At 34.1% G+C, this 6,810-nt stretch overlaps 1 long non-coding RNA gene across 1 annotated transcript in view; it reads right to left on the bottom strand.

The window, feature by feature from the left end:
* Positions 1-615: 615 nt before the first annotated feature.
* LOC129047939 (uncharacterized) overlaps positions 616-6,810 on the bottom strand; it is a 215,800-nt gene continuing 209,605 nt past the window's right edge. Inside the window, exon 6 of the long non-coding RNA XR_008509856.2 lies at positions 616-716. This is a non-coding gene — a long non-coding RNA (uncharacterized LOC129047939). The remainder of the gene's footprint in view (positions 717-6,810) is intronic.

Below are 6,810 nucleotides of genomic sequence, written 5' to 3'. Positions count from 1 at the left end.
TCCTATGTCCCAGACACAGTTACAGTCAAGCCCCATCATAGTTTTATAAAATAAATATGACTATCTCCATTTTGGAGAGGTAGAAACTGAGCTTCCACAAGTGGAATAATTGTTCCCAGCTAACAAAGCTACCCAGAGAAAGGGACAAGATTTGAGCTGCTGTTTGTTGGACTTGGAAGTTCCCACATTACTTTTCCCCTCTGTACTTGACCCCTCTAGCTGATGATGTCCACCTTGCCCTGCTCAATGCCTTTCCTCCCACTTAGTGCTTGTTACTGTTCTGTAGATGTAGTTTCAATGTATTGAGGACTAGCTGCATAGATTTATCTTTCTCAGATTAAAGATTTTTAAAGAATCAAATCACAAAATGCAACCCGGGCTTAATCTCACATACATTTGATTTCAATGCCTTCTCCAGTGGGATTGTACTTACAGCAAACAATGGATTTTCCTGTAGCCTTTTCGGAGCAGAGTGATTGCACAAACTCTGCTAAGGCTCCTGTACAATCTGCAAAACACAGGACTCATTTGCTAACTATAGCAAATAGCAAATATAACTATAGCAAATATGGTTGGATTTACCATCTATAGTTGAAAGACAAAACTTCTTGTATCTGTATATTAAAATTTGATTTTATTCTATTTACTTAAAAGAACAGGGAAAAAATGATTGCTGCACATCCTTCCCTTCTTCATTGCCGAACTCGAGTAAGTCCCTGGAAGTATGCAAACACAGAGTAGATATTTTTTATGCCTCATTCTTTCAGATGTAGATACAAGACTAGAAGTTCCAACTCAGCCAAATTGCCCTTAAGTAATACATTTTTTTTTAATGATCAGACATTTTGTAGAGACTTACAAAAGTAAAAATAGTAAGAAGGCTAACTGGAAAACAATATACAAATTTCAGAGTCCAATCCAAATAAAATTTTTTATAAAAAAGTTGGTTTGACCTATTATGATACTTTCTGACCAATTGACAAAAAATGATAATAGAAAAGAGCTCTTTGTAAGCAGCAGTGCTAAATGTTCACCAAATCCTGTTTCATAGTCCTCACTCCTAGAAATATTTTTTAAAAAGCTACATTTTTCAATCTTTTGAAGGTAAGTGAAGTCAAATGATGAGTTTTAGCCAATAAACTGTGAATAGGAGTGATGAATCACTTCCAGAATGAGACTATGAAAAGGAAATTCAATTTTTTTCCCTACCTCAGTGATCCAGGGGGGTCTCTTATTGAGATGGTAGAGACATAAAATAGGCTGCATTGTTGAGTCATGGAAAAAGTCATCCTGGAGAGTCACCTAAACCTACAGCAGGTTTTGTGTGAGTGAGGAATATAATTCAATAGGAAAGCCATTTGGTCCTGCTGTTTTCTTTCAAAAGGACTTGGTCAGATATATCTGAACTTGGTCAGATATAGGAACATCTTGAAATTAGAGTATTACTGATGTTCACACTGTGTATTTCAGGACTTCATTCTCTGGCTCACTTTGTCTCAACAAGTCTTAATTCAGTCAGTCACTAACCAATAGGTTTATACAGGAACTTTGTTAATTTATCTCTGTTTTCAGTCCTTCATCTTTTTCATTGATTTTTACTCATATTTATCATTTTTTCCTTACTAATTATTTTGGATTTGTATTTTTTTTTCCAGGTTCCTGAATTGGAAAAGCTTTTAAGGACTATTCTGGTCACTGGTTTTAAGCCTTTTTTTGAATATAAGCATTTAATGTTCCATGTGCACTTCAAAAGAAAATGCACTTTGTAATTGTTGGCTGGAGTACTTTATGAGTATAAATTAGGTCAAAATGGTTGATGGCATTGTTCATTGAAATATTCTATATCTTTAATTTTTTTTCCTCAAGTTGTTCTATTGATTGCTTAGAGAGGGCTCCTAAAATCTCTCACTACAATTTTGGATTTTTCTATTTCTCCCTTTAATTCTACCAATTTTCATTTCATGTATTTTGAAGTTCTGTAATTAGGTAGATATTAATATACATCTGTGAATTTTTTTTTTTTTTTTTTTTTTTTAAATGAAGTCTTGCTGTGTCGCCCAGGCTGGAGTGCAGTGGCCCAGTCTCGGCTCACTGCAACGTTTGCCTCCCAGATTCAAGCGATTCTCCTCTCTCAGCCTCCGAAGTAGCTGGGACTACAGGTGCCTGCCACCACCCCCGGCTAATTTTTTGTATTTTTAGTAGAGATGGGGTTTCACCATGTTAGCCAGGATGATCTTGATCTCCTAACCTCGTGATGCGTCCACCTCAGCCTCTCAAAGTGCTGGGATACAGGTGTGAGCCACTGCGCCCAGCCTATATCTATGATTTTTGTGTTGGTGCATTATGCAGAGGAAGTGATCCTTACATCATTATGAAATATCCCTCTCTCTGGTTATCTGTTTGTCTTGAAATATTCTTTGTCTGATCTTGATATAGCCATGCTTTCAACGTATCTGTGCATTTATATTTAAAGTACATGTCTTATTGATAGAATGTAGTTGAGTCTTCCTTTTAAAAACTTAATCAAACAGTCTCTGCCTTTTGCTTGGAGTGTTAGAGCATTTATAGTTAATATCATTTTTGAGATAGTTGGCTTTAGGTCTAACATTTTTTTTTTATAATTGTCCCTTCAATTTTTGTTCCTCAGTTTCTCCTGTCCTGACTTATTTTAGATTAACTGAGTGTTTTTAAAATTCTATTCTAACGTACCTATTGGCATTTTAGCTATACTCCTTTGCATTAATTTTTACTGGTTAAGAGATTATAATATATATCTTTCAGTTTTAGAGTCGATTTAGTATTAATATTGCATCACTTCCTATAAAATATAACAAACTTGCAACCATATATGTCTATTTACCTCTTTTCTTCTCCTATATGTGCTGGATTTGTTACATATATTGCATCTACATACATTATAAAATGCCACAATAAATTATTCTTGTTTTTGCTTTAAAAAATTGTATTAAAAAAATAAGAGTAAAATGTAGAGTTTTATATTTATGATTTCCAGGGCTCTTTATTCTTTTATAAAGGTCTGACTTTCTTATCTGGCATGATTTTTCTTTAGCCTGAAGTATCCCCTTTATTACTTTTTATAGTATAGGTTTGCTGGTGACAAATTCTCTCATTTTCTTATAAAAATTTTTAATATTTTTTTTAATAAAAATTTTCTTATAAAAAAATTTCTGGGTTGAGAGGTTGTTGGGTTTTTTTTTTCTATTTTGTCATTAAAGATGTTGTTCCAATATTTTCTGGCCTCCATTGTGACTGATGAGAAGTTACAAATAGCTTTAATCAAATATTTGCTCTCTTACATGTAATGTGACTTTTTTCCTCTGCCTGTTTTCAAGATTTTTTCTTTATAATTGGTTTTGAGCAGTTTGACTATAATGTGCCTAGTCAATTTTATTTACATATATATATCTGTCTTAAACATAGGACTTTCTGAATCTGAAATTAATTTCTTTTAATTTTTATTAACTTATGTAATTTCAGTAATTATTTCCTCAAAAATTTATTCTCTGCTATTATCTATCTTTTCTTATGGGGTTATAATTACTGCTTGAAATTTGTTCAAAAGGTCCCTAAGACTTTTTTTTTAATTATTTTAAAACATGTTGTTTTCACAGTTTTTAAGTTTGGATAATTTCTATTAATCTATTTTCATGTTTACTATCTTTTTGCTCTATCATTTCCAATCTGCTGTTAAGCCCAGCCAGTGAACTTTTTTTCCCTGATATTGTATTTTTCAGTTCCAGAAGTTCCATTTGTTTTTTCTTTTCTTTTTTTTTTTTTTGCACTTTCTATTTCTCTGTTAGAATTTTGAACATTTTAATTGATTCTGAACCTACTTTTCTTTATATTCTTAAGCATAATTATAATCGCTATTTTAAAATGCTTGCCTGCTAATTTTAAATTTGGATTGTTTTCTGGTTTTTATTTGAATGTAAAACAATTTTGTATCTTTTCTGGATATTGTGAATGTTTTGTTGTGGAGACACTCAATTGTTATTTCCTTCAAAGAGTATTAGTTTTTTTATGGAAGATAGTTAAGTGGGCTGAACTCAAAATACAAACTCTGCCTCTCCTGTACTTAACAATAGCAGACTCTCATTTCTGTTCTTTTAGCCTTTGCTATGCTGCTTGGAGCCTGGTTCTTGAAGCTACGTATATGAATGCTTTCTCCATCTTCTCAGCCCTGAGAGGTCAGGTTGGGGCCTGCCATCAGGCTACAGTGCTTTTAAAATTCAGAAACTTACCCAGTGCTGTTCCTTTCTCTTACTATTGACTTTTCTTGGGTACTCGCCTGGTTTGGTCACTTTCAAGGGCCTCCAGGTATTTATTCTCTATATTTTGTGTTTGCAAATATTACCTGCTGGAGGATAGTCCAATAGGAGCGATTACCAGAACCAAACCCCACCATAATTGAGGAATAAGCTTTATGTGGTTAGCCACTGGTATTTGGAAGTGATTTGTTACTACAGCATGATTTAGCCTATCTTGATTAACATTAGTTACCAAGTGAAGCATTTGTTTTGATTTTAAGATACTCAGTTTGTTTTAGAAGCAGAGCCTCTTGAGCTTTTATGATGGTGTATAAAAATACAGTGCTATTTTTTGTTGACTTGCATAAATTTTCTGTAGGGCATTGATCTTGAAAAAATAAATTTTGTCAGTTATGGTACTTTTTAGAAAAGTAACCCTTGCACAGTGTGAAAAATTATATAATTCATCACTGGTTTTCCTAATATTAGTACCATACCCTCCTGCCTATGAAGATTCCCTTGAGACATCCTAAAGAAAATTTTTCCTCACAATTTAAATTATTCTAGACATTTTATATTTCCCCATACTGTGCTTTTAAGACTTAAACATTGTATCCAAACTAGTTAATTCTTTGTATATGAGTTTTATTTTATTATAGAATATTGTGTGCCTTTTCTCCCCTGTGTTTTTATAATCCATGTGTATTTACTCCCTCCAGTTGCAGGAGTCTGGTTTGAGAAAGCTAATTTTATTTCATATCATACAATAGAATTAGAATAACAATGAAATTGATTTTGCTTTGAATTTTATTTAATTAACATTCACTGAGAAATTATTGAACCTCTACTATTTACAAACCCATCATTTTGCTTCTATCTTTGATAAGCAAGAGTAGAGCTACCTGAGGCTCAAATATTCCAAACTATTAATAGAGAAAACACACATAGAGTTTAGAAAATTACATAAAATTGTCCAACTATTCAGACTGGGATTATATACTTCCCAATAGGAGAACGTATACAAAATTCTTACAACAAAAGAAGAATTCTTATAACAAAAAAGTTTTGATGTAAGAATTTTGTGTAAGTTCTCCAATTGGGAAGTATATAATAAAATTCTTATAGCAAAATTATAACAAATATATAACAAAGTAGAACAAAATTCTCAAGACAATTTGGGGATTTGGGTAACTGATCAGATTCTTTTATGTATTCAGAGCCTCAGTCCTCCATCCTCAAAGGCCTTCTCATCATTTAAGGTACAGAGAAGCTTTGTTCCCATTTATCTCCTATCTCTTCCTCTATTCTTTCACCTACTCTAGGTCCTTTTTTGTTTCTCACCCCTGAGTTCCCATGTTCTTCTCTGTGTGCTTATCAGTTCTGCCCCCCATGGCTCCCTACTGCGATGGCCCAGGTTATGATAGGTTCTTTTCTGGTGAAGAAGAGTAGATGGGAAAAGTAAGCTATTCTACTCTTAGCATGTGGGATAAATGAGAAAATGTTCACACTATGTGGATTAGTTATTCTATAGACATTATGCAAAAGAGTCTGCATCCTTCTCATATCCTCCCTTTGGTATGTGTTTGAACCTGAGAGAAGAAAGGAGAGGGAAGAAAACCCAAAAAAACATTGTGACACATATTGCCATAGGTACAGTATTGCCATAGGTACAGTAAATCAATGGTGAATGAAAACTCAGCCTAGTGATAAATCAGGCTGCTACACAAATAATTCAACATAATGTGGAATGGCTCAAAGCAGCATGATTTATGATGTAATCAAGTACCAGGAAAGGAGCATTCATTCTGCTGCTTTGCCTGGAGGGTTTCAGGCGAGTTTTTTTTTTTTTAACTTATATTTTAAGTTCAGGGGTACAAGTGCAGGTTTGTGACATAGGTAAACTTTTGTCATGGGGGGTTGTTGTACAGATTCTCTTATTACCCAGGTATTAAGCATAGTGTCAATTAGTTTTTTTTCCATGAGCCTCTCCCTCCTCCCCCATCCACCTTCCAATAGGCTGCAGTGTGTGTCGTTCCCCTCTATGGGTCCATGTGTTCTCATCAGTTAGTTCCCACTTAGAAGTGAGAACGTATGGTATTTGCTTTTCTGTTTCTGCATTAGTTTGCTAGGATAATGGCCTCCAGCTCCATCTATGTCCTTAGGATGTGACATTTGAATGGAATTACACCTGTAACACTCAGCATTAGCAATTATTTCTTCCAGTGGCATCCTCTCCCTAACACTTTTGCATGACTGACATCTCTTCTTCAGGTATTAGTTTGAGTGTTATGCAGTTAGAGGGGTCTTCATTATCACACTTCTGTAATGGTAGACTCTCTGTGATGGTAAACGTGGCCATTTTCTATCACAGCTCCCTCTTCTTTCCTTTTTAGAGCAAATCACCCTCTTTATTATTGTAGATATTTTATTATTTAATGTATTCATTCATTTATTGTCTGTTTCCCCCGTTGAATGCAAGCTCCATGAGGGTAGTAAGCTGAGTCTTGTTCACTATTACATTCCTGGTGCCTAGCCTCATGTC

Source organism: Pongo abelii, chromosome 1 (assembly GCF_028885655.2).
Source record: "Pongo abelii isolate AG06213 chromosome 1, NHGRI_mPonAbe1-v2.0_pri, whole genome shotgun sequence".
In the NCBI taxonomy this organism is placed as follows: Eukaryota; Metazoa; Chordata; class Mammalia; order Primates; family Hominidae; genus Pongo; species Pongo abelii.
This window is presented reverse-complemented; position numbering and strand designations above follow the sequence as displayed.